Source organism: Taudactylus pleione, unplaced genomic scaffold (genome assembly GCF_031769625.1).
Source record: "Taudactylus pleione unplaced genomic scaffold, aTauple2 ptg000473l, whole genome shotgun sequence".
Classification (NCBI taxonomy): domain Eukaryota; kingdom Metazoa; phylum Chordata; class Amphibia; order Anura; family Myobatrachidae; genus Taudactylus; species Taudactylus pleione.
In genome coordinates this window covers 6,961,884-6,980,402 of record NW_028284875.1, presented here as the reverse complement: position 1 = coordinate 6,980,402, position 18,519 = coordinate 6,961,884, and the positions used below count along the sequence as shown (strand labels likewise).

The window sequence follows — 18,519 nt, the reverse complement described above, 5'->3', positions numbered from 1 at the left end:
TTGTGTTATTGCCCAGTTTTATGTATCCTTAGGTGTATATTGCAATGAATTCATGCCATTGCTGTACAGTTCAATATTATCAAAATTGTAAAATAATTCCTGTTTATAAATAATTTCTGTTTATTTATCTTAAATAATATTTGCTATAAATATATGTAACTTCAATGTTGCATAGGGAAAATATACACTATAATGCCAAAAAGTGCAGTATCTTTAAATAAAAATAATTTAAATCTCACTTGTGCTCTATATTTAAAGGTAAACATTGTTTTTTTGGTCTGTAGCACCTAAATTGTCAGTAAAGTCAGTGTCCAAAGAAATATAAAAAGCAGAAAATTACCCTTTTGATGACATGGATGAAAGGACTTCAAGAAACCCATCAGCAATTGCCATAGACATTGTTATTTTGTAGCCACTCTGATATTAAATTGCAATTAAAACTTAATAGGTATGTTTTGGTATATATGGATTTCATGCAATACCATTAAGACAGTCACCTGCATTGAAAAAAAGCATAACTTCTAGAATGAGAATGAGCATCAAAGGAACATGTATCCTAGATGTGACTTGAAGCCACTGTCCCAGGTGATAGCAAACTTATCCGGAAACTAATCCAAAATGTCATCAGGATAAATGTCTGCTTTTAGATACAGGGCCATAATTTTGCAAGCTGAACAGTACCGGATTGTTAAGCAGATAAAAGTTTCTGGTGGAGCCATTTGTGCAGTATCAAGCAAGAATAAAGGGAACATCTCCAGTAATTATATGGATGAAATAAAGCCCAGATGAGACTCGAAACCACAATCCTTAGCTTAGGAGGCCAGTGCCTTATCCATTAGGCCAGTGGGGCTTAGTAACATCTTTGTGTGAAACTGATTTTTTCATTAGTATAATCATTAATTGTTGCGATATAGGAAAGCCGTTTATTTGTGTTCTTTGCTTTACAAATCCCAGCATGAAATGTGATTGTACTAACCAGACCTAATAGTGTGGACCCTCATGTTACATTGCAGCAAAACAGATTGATGCAACTCTTTTACCAATAAAGAGGTAGTCTTTTGCATTCCATTTTGTTGACTAACTAAAGTAATGTTTACAGTGCATATGAACCAAAGCAGATGTGTGTACTGGTACCTTAAAAACAGTCATGTTTGTGATTTTTTTCTGCCTTCATATCAGGATGTTCAGCTAGCAGATGATAATCATTAACTGATGACATTAGAAAAAAAATTACATTTGCTCCAGGTGAGGCTTGAACTCACAACCTCGGCATTGCTCAACAGATACTGTCTTATAAGTACCGCGCGCTAACCGATTGCGCCACAGGAGCACATGGTCAAAGCACATTATTTTTATATGAGTGATTTTAGCATCGAGTTGACTAAGTATATTAACTTGGTTTATTAATTTTAAATTAGTTACTTTTTAAATCCACTAAACTACTGCACCCAATACTAAAGTACCTAATAAAAGTAATATTCTAATCATAAGTTAATCAATTATATTGTGCATTTGTGTTATTGCCCAGTTTTATGTATCCTTAGGTGTATATTGCAATGAATTCATGCCATTGCTGTACAGTTCAATATTATCAAAATTGTAAAATAATTCCTGTTTATAAATAATTTCTGTTTATTTATCTTAAATAATATTTGCTATAAATATATGTAACTTCAATGTTGCATAGGGAAAATATACACTATAATACCAAAAAGTGCAGTATCTTTAAATAAAAATAATTTAAATCTCACTTGTGCTCTATATTTAAAGGTAAACATTGTTTTTTTGGTCTGTAGCACCTAAATTGTCAGTAAAGTCAGTGTCCATAGAAATATAAAAAGCAGAAAATTACCCTTTTGATGACATGGATGAAAGGACTTCAAGAAACCCATCAGCAATTGCCATAGACATTGTTATTTTGTAGCCACTCTGATATTAAATTGCAATTAAAACTTAATAGGTATGTTTTGGTATATATGGATTTCATGCAATACCATTAAGACAGTCACCTGCATTGAAAAAAAGCATAACTTCTAGAATGAGAATGAGCATCAAAGGAACATGCATCCTAGATGAGACTTGAAGCCACTGTCCCAGGTGATAGCAAACTTATCCGGAAACTAATCCACAATGTCATCAGGATAAATGTCTGCTTTTAGATACAGGGCCATAATTTTGCAAGCTGAACAGTACCGGATTATTAAGCAGATAAAAGTTTCTGGTGGAGCCATTTGTGCAGTATCAAGCAAGACTAAAGGGAACATCTCCAGTAATTATATGGATGAAATAAAGCCCAGATGAGACTTGAAACCACAATCCCTAGCTTAGGAGGCCAGTGCCTTATCCATTAGGCCAGTGGGGCTTAGTAACATCTTTGTGTGAAACTGATTTTTTCATTAGTATAATCATTAATTGTTGCGATATAGGAAAGCCGTTTATTTGTGTTCTTTGCTTTACAAATCCCAGCATGAAATGTGATTGTACTAACCAGACCTAATAGTGTGGACCCTCATGTTACATTGCAGCAAAACAGATTGATGCAACTCTTTTACCAATAAAGAGGTAGTCTTTTGCATTCCATTTTGTTGACTAACTAAAGTAATGTTTACAGTGCATATGAACCAAAGCAGATGTGTGTACTGGTACCTTAAAAACAGTCATGTTTGTGATTTTTTTCTGCCTTCATATCAGGATGTTCAGCTAGCAGATGATAATCATTAACTGATGACATTAGAAAAAAAATTACATTTGCTCCAAGTGAGGCTTGAACTCACAACCTCGGCATTGCTCAACAGATACTGTCTTATAAGTACTGCGCGCTGACCGATTGCACCACATGAGCACATGGTCAAAGTGTCTTATTTTTAGTTGAGTGATTTTAGCATCGAGTTGACTAAGTATATTAACTTGGTTTATTAATTTTAAATTAGTTACTTTTTAAATCCACTAAACTACTGCACCCAATACTAAAGTACCTAATAAAAGTAATATTCTGATCATAAGTTAATCAATTATATTGTGCATTTGTGTTATTGCCCAGTTTTATGTATCCTTAGGTGTATATTGCAATGAATTCATGCCATTGCTGTACAGTTCAATATTATCAAAATTGTAAAATAATTCCTGTTTATAAATAATTCCTGTTTATTTATCTTAAATAATATTTGCTATAAATATATGTAACTTTAATGTTGCATAGGGAAAATATACACTATAATACCAAAAAGTGCAGTATCTTTAAATAAAAATAAGTTAAATCTCACTTGTGCTCTATATTTAAAGGTAAACATTGTTTTTTTGGTCTGTAGCACCTAAATTGTCAGTAAAGTCAGTGTCCAAAGAAATATAAAAAGCAGAAAATTACCCTTTTGATGACATGGATGAAAGGACTTCAAGAAACCCATCAGCAATTGCCATAGACATTGTTATTTTGTAGCCACTCTGATATTAAATTGCAATTAAAACTTAATAGGTATGTTTTGGTATATATGGATTTCATGCAATACCATTAAGACAGTCACCTGCATTGAAAAAAAGCATAACTTCTAGAATGAGAATGAGCATCAAAGGAACATGTATCCTAGATGTGACTTGAAGCCACTGTCCCAGGTGATAGCAAACTTATCCGGAAACTAATCCAAAATGTCATCAGGATAAATGTCTGCTTTTAGATACAGGGCCATAATTTTGCAAGCTGAACAGTACCGGATTGTTAAGCAGATAAAAGTTTCTGGTGGAGCCATTTGTGCAGTATCAAGCAAGAATAAAGGGAACATCTCCAGTAATTATATGGATGAAATAAAGCCCAGATGAGACTCGAAACCACAATCCTTAGCTTAGGAGGCCAGTGCCTTATCCATTAGGCCAGTGGGGCTTAGTAACATCTTTGTGTGAAACTGATTTTTTCATTAGTATAATCATTAATTGTTGCGATATAGGAAAGCCGTTTATTTGTGTTCTTTGCTTTACAAATCCCAGCATGAAATGTGATTGTACTAACCAGACCTAATAGTGTGGACCCTCATGTTACATTGCAGCAAAACAGATTGATGCAACTCTTTTACCAATAAAGAGGTAGTCTTTTGCATTCCATTTTGTTGACTAACTAAAGTAATGTTTACAGTGCATATGAACCAAAGCAGATGTGTGTACTGGTACCTTAAAAACAGTCATGTTTGTGATTTTTTTCTGCCTTCATATCAGGATGTTCAGCTAGCAGATGATAATCATTAACTGATGACATTAGAAAAAAAATTACATTTGCTCCAAGTGAGGCTTGAACTCACAACCTCGGCATTGCTCAACAGATACTGTCTTATAAGTACTGCGCGCTGACCGATTGCACCACATGAGCACATGGTCAAAGTGTCTTATTTTTAGTTGAGTGATTTTAGCATCGAGTTGACTAAGTATATTAACTTGGTTTATTAATTTTAAATTAGTTACTTTTTAAATCCACTAAACTACTGCACCCAATACTAAAGTACCTAATAAAAGTAATATTCTGATCATAAGTTAATCAATTATATTGTGCATTTGTGTTATTGCCCAGTTTTATGTATCCTTAGGTGTATATTGCAATGAATTCATGCCATTGCTGTACAGTTCAATATTATCAAAATTGTAAAATAATTCCTGTTTATAAATAATTCCTGTTTATTTATCTTAAATAATATTTGCTATAAATATATGTAACTTTAATGTTGCATAGGGAAAATATACACTATAATACCAAAAAGTGCAGTATCTTTAAATAAAAATAAGTTAAATCTCACTTGTGCTCTATATTTAAAGGTAAACATTGTTTTTTTGGTCTGTAGCACCTAAATTGTCAGTAAAGTCAGTGTCCAAAGAAATATAAAAAGCAGAAAATTACCCTTTTGATGACATGGATGAAAGGACTTCAAGAAACCCATCAGCAATTGCCATAGACATTGTTATTTTGTAGCCACTCTGATATTAAATTGCAATTAAAACTTAATAGGTATGTTTTGGTATATATGGATTTCATGCAATACCATTAAGACAGTCACCTGCATTGAAAAAAAGCATAACTTCTAGAATGAGAATGAGCATCAAAGGAACATGTATCCTAGATGTGACTTGAAGCCACTGTCCCAGGTGATAGCAAACTTATCCGGAAACTAATCCAAAATGTCATCAGGATAAATGTCTGCTTTTAGATACAGGGCCATAATTTTGCAAGCTGAACAGTACCGGATTGTTAAGCAGATAAAAGTTTCTGGTGGAGCCATTTGTGCAGTATCAAGCAAGAATAAAGGGAACATCTCCAGTAATTATATGGATGAAATAAAGCCCAGATGAGACTCGAAACCACAATCCTTAGCTTAGGAGGCCAGTGCCTTATCCATTAGGCCAGTGGGGCTTAGTAACATCTTTGTGTGAAACTGATTTTTTCATTAGTATAATCATTAATTGTTGCGATATAGGAAAGCCGTTTATTTGTGTTCTTTGCTTTACAAATCCCAGCATGAAATGTGATTGTACTAACCAGACCTAATAGTGTGGACCCTCATGTTACATTGCAGCAAAACAGATTGATGCAACTCTTTTACCAATAAAGAGGTAGTCTTTTGCATTCCATTTTGTTGACTAACTAAAGTAATGTTTACAGTGCATATGAACCAAAGCAGATGTGTGTACTGGTACCTTAAAAACAGTCATGTTTGTGATTTTTTTCTGCCTTCATATCAGGATGTTCAGGTAGCAGATGATAATCATTAACTGATGACATTAGAAAAAAAATTACATTTGCTCCAGATGAGGCTTGAACTCACAACCTCGGCATTGCTCAACAGATACTGTCTTATAAGTACCGCGCGCTAACCGATTGCGCCACAGGAGCACATGGTCAAAGCGTATTATTTTTATATGAGTGATTTTAGCATCGAGTTGACTAAGTATATTAACTTGGTTTATTAATTTTAAATTAGTTACTTTTTAAATCCACTAAACTACTGCACCCAATACTAAAGTACCTAATAAAAGTAATATTCTGATCATAAGTTAATCAATTATATTGTGCATTTGTGTTATTGCCCAGTTTTATGTATCCTTAGGTGTATATTGCAATGAATTCATGCCATTGCTGTACAGTTCAATATTATCAAAATTGTAAAATAATTCCTGTTTATAAATAATTCCTGTTTATTTATCTTAAATAATATTTGCTATAAATATATGTAACTTTAATGTTGCATAGGGAAAATATACACTATAATACCAAAAAGTGCAGTATCTTTAAATAAAAATAAGTTAAATCTCACTTGTGCTCTATATTTAAAGGTAAACATTGTTTTTTTGGTCTGTAGCACCTAAATTGTCAGTAAAGTCAGTGTCCAAAGAAATATAAAAAGCAGAAAATTACCCTTTTGATGACATGGATGAAAGGACTTCAAGAAACCCATCAGCAATTGCCATAGACATTGTTATTTTGTAGCCACTCTGATATTAAATTGCAATTAAAACTTAATAGGTATGTTTTGGTATATATGGATTTCATGCAATACCATTAAGACAGTCACCTGCATTGAAAAAAAGCATAACTTCTAGAATGAGAATGAGCATCAAAGGAACATGTATCCTAGATGTGACTTGAAGCCACTGTCCCAGGTGATAGCAAACTTATCCGGAAACTAATCCAAAATGTCATCAGGATAAATGTCTGCTTTTAGATACAGGGCCATAATTTTGCAAGCTGAACAGTACCGGATTGTTAAGCAGATAAAAGTTTCTGGTGGAGCCATTTGTGCAGTATCAAGCAAGAATAAAGGGAACATCTCCAGTAATTATATGGATGAAATAAAGCCCAGATGAGACTCGAAACCACAATCCTTAGCTTAGGAGGCCAGTGCCTTATCCATTAGGCCAGTGGGGCTTAGTAACATCTTTGTGTGAAACTGATTTTTTCATTAGTATAATCATTAATTGTTGCGATATAGGAAAGCCGTTTATTTGTGTTCTTTGCTTTACAAATCCCAGCATGAAATGTGATTGTACTAACCAGACCTAATAGTGTGGACCCTCATGTTACATTGCAGCAAAACAGATTGATGCAACTCTTTTACCAATAAAGAGGTAGTCTTTTGCATTCCATTTTGTTGACTAACTAAAGTAATGTTTACAGTGCATATGAACCAAAGCAGATGTGTGTACTGGTACCTTAAAAACAGTCATGTTTGTGATTTTTTTCTGCCTTCATATCAGGATGTTCAGGTAGCAGATGATAATCATTAACTGATGACATTAGAAAAAAAATTACATTTGCTCCAGATGAGGCTTGAACTCACAACCTCGGCATTGCTCAACAGATACTGTCTTATAAGTACCGCGCGCTAACCGATTGCGCCACAGGAGCACATGGTCAAAGCGTATTATTTTTATATGAGTGATTTTAGCATCGAGTTGACTAAGTATATTAACTTGGTTTATTAATTTTAAATTAGTTACTTTTTAAATCCACTAAACTACTGCACCCAATACTAAAGTACCTAATAAAAGTAATATTCTAATCATAAGTTAATCAATTATATTGTGCATTTGTGTTATTGCCCAGTTTTATGTATCCTTAGGTGTATATTGCAATGAATTCATGCCATTGCTGTACAGTTCAATATTATCAAAATTGTAAAATAATTCCTGTTTATAAATAATTTCTGTTTATTTATCTTAAATAATATTTGCTATAAATATATGTAACTTCAATGTTGCATAGGGAAAATATACACTATAATACCAAAAAGTGCAGTATCTTTAAATAAAAATAATTTAAATCTCACTTGTGCTCTATATTTAAAGGTAAACATTGTTTTTTTGGTCTGTAGCACCTAAATTGTCAGTAAAGTCAGTGTCCAAAGAAATATAAAAAGCAGAAAATTACCCTTTTGATGACATGGATGAAAGGACTTCAAGAAACCCATCAGCAATTGCCATAGACATTGTTATTTTGTAGCCACTCTGATATTAAATTGCAATTAAAACTTAATAGGTATGTTTTGGTATATATGGATTTCATGCAATACCATTAAGACAGTCACCTGCATTGAAAAAAAGCATAACTTCTAGAATGAGAATGAGCATCAAAGGAACATGCATCCTAGATGAGACTTGAAGCCACTGTCCCAGGTGATAGCAAACTTATCCGGAAACTAATCCACAATGTCATCAGGATAAATGTCTGCTTTTAGATACAGGGCCATAATTTTGCAAGCTGAACAGTACCGGATTGTTAAGCAGATAAAAGTTTCTGGTGGAGCCATTTGTGCAGTATCAAGCAAGAATAAAGGGAACATCTCCAGTAATTATATGGATGAAATAAAGCCCAGATGAGACTCGAAACCACAATCCTTAGCTTAGGAGGCCAGTGCCTTATCCATTAGGCCAGTGGGGCTTAGTAACATCTTTGTGTGAAACTGATTTTTTCATTAGTATAATCATTAATTGTTGCGATATAGGAAAGCCGTTTATTTGTGTTCTTTGCTTTACAAATCCCAGCATGAAATGTGATTGTACTAACCAGACCTAATAGTGTGGACCCTCATGTTACATTGCAGCAAAACAGATTGATGCAACTCTTTTACCAATAAAGAGGTAGTCTTTTGCATTCCATTTTGTTGACTAACTAAAGTAATGTTTACAGTGCATATGAACCAAAGCAGATGTGTGTACTGGTACCTTAAAAACAGTCATGTTTGTGATTTTTTTCTGCCTTCATATCAGGATGTTCAGCTAGCAGATGATAATCATTAACTGATGACATTAGAAAAAAAATTACATTTGCTCCAGGTGAGGCTTGAACTCACAACCTCGGCATTGCTCAACAGATACTGTCTTATAAGTACCGCGCGCTAACCGATTGCGCCACAGGAGCACATGGTCAAAGCACATTATTTTTATATGAGTGATTTTAGCATCGAGTTGACTAAGTATATTAACTTGGTTTATTAATTTTAAATTAGTTACTTTTTAAATCCACTAAACTACTGCACCCAATACTAAAGTACCTAATAAAAGTAATATTCTAATCATAAGTTAATCAATTATATTGTGCATTTGTGTTATTGCCCAGTTTTATGTATCCTTAGGTGTATATTGCAATGAATTCATGCCATTGCTGTACAGTTCAATATTATCAAAATTGTAAAATAATTCCTGTTTATAAATAATTTCTGTTTATTTATCTTAAATAATATTTGCTATAAATATATGTAACTTCAATGTTGCATAGGGAAAATATACACTATAATACCAAAAAGTGCAGTATCTTTAAATAAAAATAATTTAAATCTCACTTGTGCTCTATATTTAAAGGTAAACATTGTTTTTTTGGTCTGTAGCACCTAAATTGTCAGTAAAGTCAGTGTCCAAAGAAATATAAAAAGCAGAAAATTACCCTTTTGATGACATGGATGAAAGGACTTCAAGAAACCCATCAGCAATTGCCATAGACATTGTTATTTTGTAGCCACTCTGATATTAAATTGCAATTAAAACTTAATAGGTATGTTTTGGTATATATGGATTTCATGCAATACCATTAAGACAGTCACCTGCATTGAAAAAAAGCATAACTTCTAGAATGAGAATGAGCATCAAAGGAACATGCATCCTAGATGAGACTTGAAGCCACTGTCCCAGGTGATAGCAAACTTATCCGGAAACTAATCCACAATGTCATCAGGATAAATGTCTGCTTTTAGATACAGGGCCATAATTTTGCAAGCTGAACAGTACCGGATTATTAAGCAGATAAAAGTTTCTGGTGGAGCCATTTGTGCAGTATCAAGCAAGACTAAAGGGAACATCTCCAGTAATTATATGGATGAAATAAAGCCCAGATGAGACTTGAAACCACAATCCCTAGCTTAGGAGGCCAGTGCCTTATCCATTAGGCCAGTGGGGCTTAGTAACATCTTTGTGTGAAACTGATTTTTTCATTAGTATAATCATTAATTGTTGCGATATAGGAAAGCCGTTTATTTGTGTTCTTTGCTTTACAAATCCCAGCATGAAATGTGATTGTACTAACCAGACCTAATAGTGTGGACCCTCATGTTACATTGCAGCAAAACAGATTGATGCAACTCTTTTACCAATAAAGAGGTAGTCTTTTGCATTCCATTTTGTTGACTAACTAAAGTAATGTTTACAGTGCATATGAACCAAAGCAGATGTGTGTACTGGTACCTTAAAAACAGTCATGTTTGTGATTTTTTTCTGCCTTCATATCAGGATGTTCAGCTAGCAGATGATAATCATTAACTGATGACATTAGAAAAAAAATTACATTTGCTCCAAGTGAGGCTTGAACTCACAACCTCGGCATTGCTCAACAGATACTGTCTTATAAGTACTGCGCGCTGACCGATTGCACCACATGAGCACATGGTCAAAGTGTCTTATTTTTAGTTGAGTGATTTTAGCATCGAGTTGACTAAGTATATTAACTTGGTTTATTAATTTTAAATTAGTTACTTTTTAAATCCACTAAACTACTGCACCCAATACTAAAGTACCTAATAAAAGTAATATTCTGATCATAAGTTAATCAATTATATTGTGCATTTGTGTTATTGCCCAGTTTTATGTATCCTTAGGTGTATATTGCAATGAATTCATGCCATTGCTGTACAGTTCAATATTATCAAAATTGTAAAATAATTCCTGTTTATAAATAATTCCTGTTTATTTATCTTAAATAATATTTGCTATAAATATATGTAACTTTAATGTTGCATAGGGAAAATATACACTATAATACCAAAAAGTGCAGTATCTTTAAATAAAAATAAGTTAAATCTCACTTGTGCTCTATATTTAAAGGTAAACATTGTTTTTTTGGTCTGTAGCACCTAAATTGTCAGTAAAGTCAGTGTCCAAAGAAATATAAAAAGCAGAAAATTACCCTTTTGATGACATGGATGAAAGGACTTCAAGAAACCCATCAGCAATTGCCATAGACATTGTTATTTTGTAGCCACTCTGATATTAAATTGCAATTAAAACTTAATAGGTATGTTTTGGTATATATGGATTTCATGCAATACCATTAAGACAGTCACCTGCATTGAAAAAAAGCATAACTTCTAGAATGAGAATGAGCATCAAAGGAACATGTATCCTAGATGTGACTTGAAGCCACTGTCCCAGGTGATAGCAAACTTATCCGGAAACTAATCCAAAATGTCATCAGGATAAATGTCTGCTTTTAGATACAGGGCCATAATTTTGCAAGCTGAACAGTACCGGATTGTTAAGCAGATAAAAGTTTCTGGTGGAGCCATTTGTGCAGTATCAAGCAAGAATAAAGGGAACATCTCCAGTAATTATATGGATGAAATAAAGCCCAGATGAGACTCGAAACCACAATCCTTAGCTTAGGAGGCCAGTGCCTTATCCATTAGGCCAGTGGGGCTTAGTAACATCTTTGTGTGAAACTGATTTTTTCATTAGTATAATCATTAATTGTTGCGATATAGGAAAGCCGTTTATTTGTGTTCTTTGCTTTACAAATCCCAGCATGAAATGTGATTGTACTAACCAGACCTAATAGTGTGGACCCTCATGTTACATTGCAGCAAAACAGATTGATGCAACTCTTTTACCAATAAAGAGGTAGTCTTTTGCATTCCATTTTGTTGACTAACTAAAGTAATGTTTACAGTGCATATGAACCAAAGCAGATGTGTGTACTGGTACCTTAAAAACAGTCATGTTTGTGATTTTTTTCTGCCTTCATATCAGGATGTTCAGGTAGCAGATGATAATCATTAACTGATGACATTAGAAAAAAAATTACATTTGCTCCAGGTGAGGCTTGAACTCACAACCTCGGCATTGCTCAACAGATACTGTCTTATAAGTACCGCGCGCTAACCGATTGCGCCACAGGAGCACATGGTCAAAGCGTATTATTTTTATATGAGTGATTTTAGCATCGAGTTGACTAAGTATATTAACTTGGTTTATTAATTTTAAATTAGTTACTTTTTAAATCCACTAAACTACTGCACCCAATACTAAAGTACCTAATAAAAGTAATATTCTAATCATAAGTTAATCAATTATATTGTGCATTTGTGTTATTGCCCAGTTTTATGTATCCTTAGGTGTATATTGCAATGAATTCATGCCATTGCTGTACAGTTCAATATTATCAAAATTGTAAAATAATTCCTGTTTATAAATAATTTCTGTTTATTTATCTTAAATAATATTTGCTATAAATATATGTAACTTCAATGTTGCATAGGGAAAATATACACTATAATACCAAAAAGTGCAGTATCTTTAAATAAAAATAATTTAAATCTCACTTGTGCTCTATATTTAAAGGTAAACATTGTTTTTTTGGTCTGTAGCACCTAAATTGTCAGTAAAGTCAGTGTCCAAAGAAATATAAAAAGCAGAAAATTACCCTTTTGATGACATGGATGAAAGGACTTCAAGAAACCCATCAGCAATTGCCATAGACATTGTTATTTTGTAGCCACTCTGATATTAAATTGCAATTAAAACTTAATAGGTATGTTTTGGTATATATGGATTTCATGCAATACCATTAAGACAGTCACCTGCATTGAAAAAAAGCATAACTTCTAGAATGAGAATGAGCATCAAAGGAACATGCATCCTAGATGAGACTTGAAGCCACTGTCCCAGGTGATAGCAAACTTATCCGGAAACTAATCCACAATGTCATCAGGATAAATGTCTGCTTTTAGATACAGGGCCATAATTTTGCAAGCTGAACAGTACCGGATTATTAAGCAGATAAAAGTTTCTGGTGGAGCCATTTGTGCAGTATCAAGGGAACATTTCCAGTAATTATATGGATGAAATAAAGCCCAGAGGAGACTTGAAACCACAATCCCTAGCTTAGGAGGCCAGTGCCTTATCCATTAGGCCAGTGGGGCTTAGTAACATCTTTGTGTGAAACTGATTTTTTCATTAGTATAATCATTAATTGTTGCGATATAGGAAAGCCGTTTATTTGTGTTCTTTGCTTTACAAATCCCAGCATGAAATGTGATTGTACTAACATGACCTAATAGTGTGGACCCTCATGTTACATTGCAGCAAAACAGATTGATGCAACTCTTTTACCAATAAAGAGGTAGTCTTTTGCATTCCATTTTGTTGACTAACTAAAGTAATGTTTACAGTGCATATGAACCAAAGCAGATGTGTGTACTGGTACCTTAAAAACAGTCATGTTTGTGATTTTTTTCTGCCTTCATATCAGGATGTTCAGCTAGCAGATGATAATCATTAACTGATGACATTAGAAAAAAAATTACATTTGCTCCAGGTGAGGCTTGAACTCACAACCTCGGCATTGCTCAACAGATACTGTCTTATAAGTACTGCGCGCTGACCGATTGCACCACATGAGCACATGGTCAAAGTGTCTTATTTTTAGTTGAGTGATTTTAGCATCGAGTTGACTAAGTATATTAACTTGGTTTATTAATTTTAAATTAGTTACTTTTTAAATCCACTAAACTACTGCACCCAATACTAAAGTACCTAATAAAAGTAATATTCTGATCATAAGTTAATCAATTATATTGTGCATTTGTGTTATTGCCCAGTTTTATGTATCCTTAGGTGTATATTGCAATGAATTCATGCCATTGCTGTACAGTTCAATATTATCAAAATTGTAAAATAATTCCTGTTTATAAATAATTCCGGTTTATTTATCTTAAATAATATTTGCTATAAATATATGTAACTTTAATGTTGCATAGGGAAAATATACACTATAATACCAAAAAGTGCAGTATCTTTAAATAAAAATAAGTTAAATCTCACTTGTGTTCTATATTTAAAGGTAAACATTGTTTTTTTGGTCTGTAGCACCTAAATTGTCAGTAAAGTCAGTGTCCAAAGAAATATAAAAAGCAGAAAATTACCCTTTTGATGACATGGATGAAAGGACTTCAAGAAACCCATCAGCAATTGCCATAGACATTGTTATTTTGTAGCCACTCTGATATTAAATTGCAATTAAAACTTAATAGGTATGTTTTGGTATATATGGATTTCATGCAATACCATTAAGACAGTCACCTGCATTGAAAAAAAGCATAACTTCTAGAATGAGAATGAGCATCAAAGGAACATGTATCCTAGATGTGACTTGAAGCCACTGTCCCAGGTGATAGCAAACTTATCCGGAAACTAATCCACAATGTCATCAGGATAAATGTCTGCTTTTAGATACAGGGCCATAATTTTGCAAGCTGAACAGTACCGGATTGTTAAGCAGATAAAAGTTTCTGGTGGAGCCATTTGTGCAGTATCAAGGGAACATTTCCAGTAATTATATGGATGAAATAAAGCCCAGATGAGACTTGAAACCACAATCCCTAGCTTAGGAGGCCAGTGCCTTATCCATTAGGCCAGTGGGGCTTAGTAACATCTTTGTGTGAAACTGATTTTTTCATTAGTATAATCATTAATTGTTGCGATATAGGAAAGCCGTTTATTTGTGTTCTTTGCTTTACAAATCCCAGCATGAAATGTGATTGTACTAACCAGACCTAATAGTGTGGACCCTCATGTTACATTGCAGCAAAACAGATTGATGCAACTCTTTTACCAATAAAGAGGTAGTCTTTTGCATTCCATTTTGTTGACTAACTAAAGTAATGTTTACAGTGCATATGAACCAAAGCAGATGTGTGTACTGGTACCTTAAAAACAGTCATGTTTGTGATTTTTTTCTGCCTTCATATCAGGATGTTCAGCTAGCAGATGATAATCATTAACTGATGACATTAGAAAAAAAATTACATTTGCTCCAGGTGAGGCTTGAACTCACAACCTCGGCATTGCTCAACAGATACTGTCTTATAAGTACTGCGCGCTGACCGATTGCACCACATGAGCACATGGTCAAAGTGTCTTATTTTTAGTTGAGTGATTTTAGCATCGAGTTGACTAAGTATATTAACTTGGTTTATTAATTTTAAATTAGTTACTTTTTAAATCCACTAAACTACTGCACCCAATACTAAAGTACCTAATAAAAGTAATATTCTGATCATAAGTTAATCAATTATATTGTGCATTTGTGTTATTGCCCAGTTTTATGTATCCTTAGGTGTATATTGCAATGAATTCATGCCATTGCTGTACAGTTCAATATTATCAAAATTGTAAAATAATTCCTGTTTATAAATAATTCCTGTTTATTTATCTTAAATAATATTTGCTATAAATATATGTAACTTTAATGTTGCATAGGGAAAATATACACTATAATACCAAAAAGTGCAGTATCTTTAAATAAAAATAAGTTAAATCTCACTTGTGCTCTATATTTAAAGGTAAACATTGTTTTTTTGGTCTGTAGCACCTAAATTGTCAGTAAAGTCAGTGTCCAAAGAAATATAAAAAGCAGAAAATTACCCTTTTGATGACATGGATGAAAGGACTTCAAGAAACCCATCAGCAATTGCCATAGACATTGTTATTTTGTAGCCACTCTGATATTAAATTGCAATTAAAACTTAATAGGTATGTTTTGGTATATATGGATTTCATGCAATACCATTAAGACAGTCACCTGCATTGAAAAAAAGCATAACTTCTAGAATGAGAATGAGCATCAAAGGAACATGTATCCTAGATGTGACTTGAAGCCACTGTCCCAGGTGATAGCAAACTTATCCGGAAACTAATCCAAAATGTCATCAGGATAAATGTCTGCTTTTAGATACAGGGCCATAATTTTGCAAGCTGAACAGTACCGGATTGTTAAGCAGATAAAAGTTTCTGGTGGAGCCATTTGTGCAGTATCAAGCAAGAATAAAGGGAACATCTCCAGTAATTATATGGATGAAATAAAGCCCAGATGAGACTCGAAACCACAATCCTTAGCTTAGGAGGCCAGTGCCTTATCCATTAGGCCAGTGGGGCTTAGTAACATCTTTGTGTGAAACTGATTTTTTCATTAGTATAATCATTAATTGTTGCGATATAGGAAAGCCGTTTATTTGTGTTCTTTGCTTTACAAATCCCAGCATGAAATGTGATTGTACTAACCAGACCTAATAGTGTGGACCCTCATGTTACATTGCAGCAAAACAGATTGATGCAACTCTTTTACCAATAAAGAGGTAGTCTTTTGCATTCCATTTTGTTGACTAACTAAAGTAATGTTTACAGTGCATATGAACCAAAGCAGATGTGTGTACTGGTACCTTAAAAACAGTCATGTTTGTGATTTTTTTCTGGCTCCATATCAGGATGTTCAGGTAGCAGATGATAATCATTAACTGATGACATTAGAAAAAAAATTACATTTGCTCCAGGTGAGGCTTGAACTCACAACCTCGGCATTGCTCAACAGATACTGTCTTATAAGTACCGCGCGCTAACCGATTGCGCCACAGGAGCACATGGTCAAAGCATATTATTTTTATATGAGTGATTTTAGCATCGAGTTGACTAAGTATATTAACTTGGTTTATTAATTTTAAATTAGTTACTTTTTAAATCCACTAAACTACTGCACCCAATACTAAAGTACCTAATAAAAGTAATATTCTAATCATAAGTTAATCAATTATATTGTGCATTTGTGTTATTGCCCAGTTTTATGTATCCTTAGGTGTATATTGCAATGAATTCATGCCATTGCTGTACAGTTCAATATTATCAAAATTGTAAAATAATTCCTGTTTATAAATAATTTCTGTTTATTTATCTTAAATAATATTTGCTATAAATATATGTAACTTCAATGTTGCATAGGGAAAATATACACTATAATACCAAAAAGTGCAGTATCTTTAAATAAAAATAATTTAAATCTCACTTGTGCTCTATATTTAAAGGTAAACATTGTTTTTTTGGTCTGTAGCACCTAAATTGTCAGTAAAGTCAGTGTCCAAAGAAATATAAAAAGCAGAAAATTACCCTTTTGATGACATGGATGAAAGGACTTCAAGAAACCCATCAGCAATTGCCATAGACATTGTTATTTTGTAGCCACTCTGATATTAAATTGCAATTAAAACTTAATAGGTATGTTTTGGTATATATGGATTTCATGCAATACCATTAAGACAGTCACCTGCATTGAAAAAAAGCATAACTTCTAGAATGAGAATGAGCATCAAAGGAACATGTATCCTAGATGTGACTTGAAGCCACTGTCCCAGGTGATAGCAAACTTATCCGGAAACTAATCCAAAATGTCATCAGGATAAATGTCTGCTTTTAGATACAGGGCCATAATTTTGCAAGCTGAACAGTACCGGATTGTTAAGCAGATAAAAGTTTCTGGTGGAGCCATTTGTGCAGTATCAAGCAAGACTAAAGGGAACATCTCCAGTAATTATATGGATGAAATAAAGCCCAGATGAGACTTGAAACCACAATCCTTAGCTTAGGAGGCCAGTGCCTTATCCATTAGGCCAGTGGGGCTTAGTAACATCTTTGTGTGAAACTGATTTTTTCATTAGTATAAATATTAATTGTTGCGATATAGGAAAGCCGTTTATTTGTGTTCTTTGCTTTACAAATCCCAGCATGAAATGTGATTGTACTAACCAGACCTAATAGTGTGGACCCTCATGTTACATTGCAGCAAAACAGATTGATGCAACTCTTTTACCAATAAAGAGGTAGTCTTTTGCATTCCATTTTGTTGACTAACTAAAGTAATGTTTACAGTGCATATGAACCAAAGCAGATGTGTGTACTGGTACCTTAAAAACAGTCATGTTTGTGATTTTTTTCTGCCTTCATATCAGGATGTTCAGCTAGCAGATGATAATCATTAACTGATGACATTAGAAAAAAAATTACATTTGCTCCAAGTGAGGCTTGAACTCACAACCTCGGCATTGCTCAACAGATACTGTCTTATAAGTACTGCGCGCTGACCGATTGCACCACATGAGCACATGGTCAAAGTGTCTTATTTTTAGTTGAGTGATTTTAGCATCGAGTTGACTAAGTATATTAACTTGGTTTATTAATTTTAAATTAGTTACTTTTTAAATCCACTAAACTACTGCACCCAATACTAAAGTACCTAATAAAAGTAATATTCTGATCATAAGTTAATCAATTATATTGTGCATTTGTGTTATTGCCCAGTTTTATGTATCCTTAGGTGTATATTGCAATGAATTCATGCCATTGCTGTACAGTTCAATATTATCAAAATTGTAAAATAATTCCTGTTTATAAATAATTCCTGTTTATTTATCTTAAATAATATTTGCTATAAATATATGTAACTTTAATGTTGCATAGGGAAAATATACACTATAATACCAAAAAGTGCAGTATCTTTAAATAAAAATAAGTTAAATCTCACTTGTGCTCTATATTTAAAGGTAAACATTGTTTTTTTGGTCTGTAGCACCTAAATTGTCAGTAAAGTCAGTGTCCAAAGAAATATAAAAAGCAGAAAATTACCCTTTTGATGACATGGATGAAAGGACTTCAAGAAACCCATCAGCAATTGCCATAGAC

The 18,519-nt window shown here is 33.4% G+C and overlaps 6 non-coding genes across 6 annotated transcripts; all 6 read right to left on the bottom strand.

The window, feature by feature from the left end:
• Positions 1–1,237: 1,237 nt before the first annotated feature.
• TRNAI-UAU (transfer RNA isoleucine (anticodon UAU)) lies at positions 1,238–1,330 on the bottom strand. The gene is given in 2 exon segments: positions 1,238–1,273; positions 1,293–1,330. It is a non-coding gene; the product is annotated as a tRNA-Ile (tRNA).
• A 4,443-nt stretch (positions 1,331–5,773) lies between these two features.
• On the bottom strand, positions 5,774–5,866 carry TRNAI-UAU (transfer RNA isoleucine (anticodon UAU)). The gene is given in 2 exon segments: positions 5,774–5,809; positions 5,829–5,866. It is a non-coding gene; the product is annotated as a tRNA-Ile (tRNA).
• Positions 5,867–7,285: 1,419 nt separating this feature from the next.
• Positions 7,286–7,378, bottom strand: TRNAI-UAU (transfer RNA isoleucine (anticodon UAU)). The gene is given in 2 exon segments: positions 7,286–7,321; positions 7,341–7,378. It is a non-coding gene; the product is annotated as a tRNA-Ile (tRNA).
• A 1,419-nt stretch (positions 7,379–8,797) lies between these two features.
• On the bottom strand, positions 8,798–8,890 carry TRNAI-UAU (transfer RNA isoleucine (anticodon UAU)). Its single transcript is given in 2 exon segments — positions 8,798–8,833; positions 8,853–8,890. It is a non-coding gene; the product is annotated as a tRNA-Ile (tRNA).
• Positions 8,891–11,821: 2,931 nt separating this feature from the next.
• TRNAI-UAU (transfer RNA isoleucine (anticodon UAU)) lies at positions 11,822–11,914 on the bottom strand. Its single transcript is given in 2 exon segments — positions 11,822–11,857; positions 11,877–11,914. It is a non-coding gene; the product is annotated as a tRNA-Ile (tRNA).
• Positions 11,915–16,335: 4,421 nt separating this feature from the next.
• Positions 16,336–16,428, bottom strand: TRNAI-UAU (transfer RNA isoleucine (anticodon UAU)). The gene is given in 2 exon segments: positions 16,336–16,371; positions 16,391–16,428. It is a non-coding gene; the product is annotated as a tRNA-Ile (tRNA).
• Between the last annotated feature and the right edge of the window lie 2,091 nt (positions 16,429–18,519).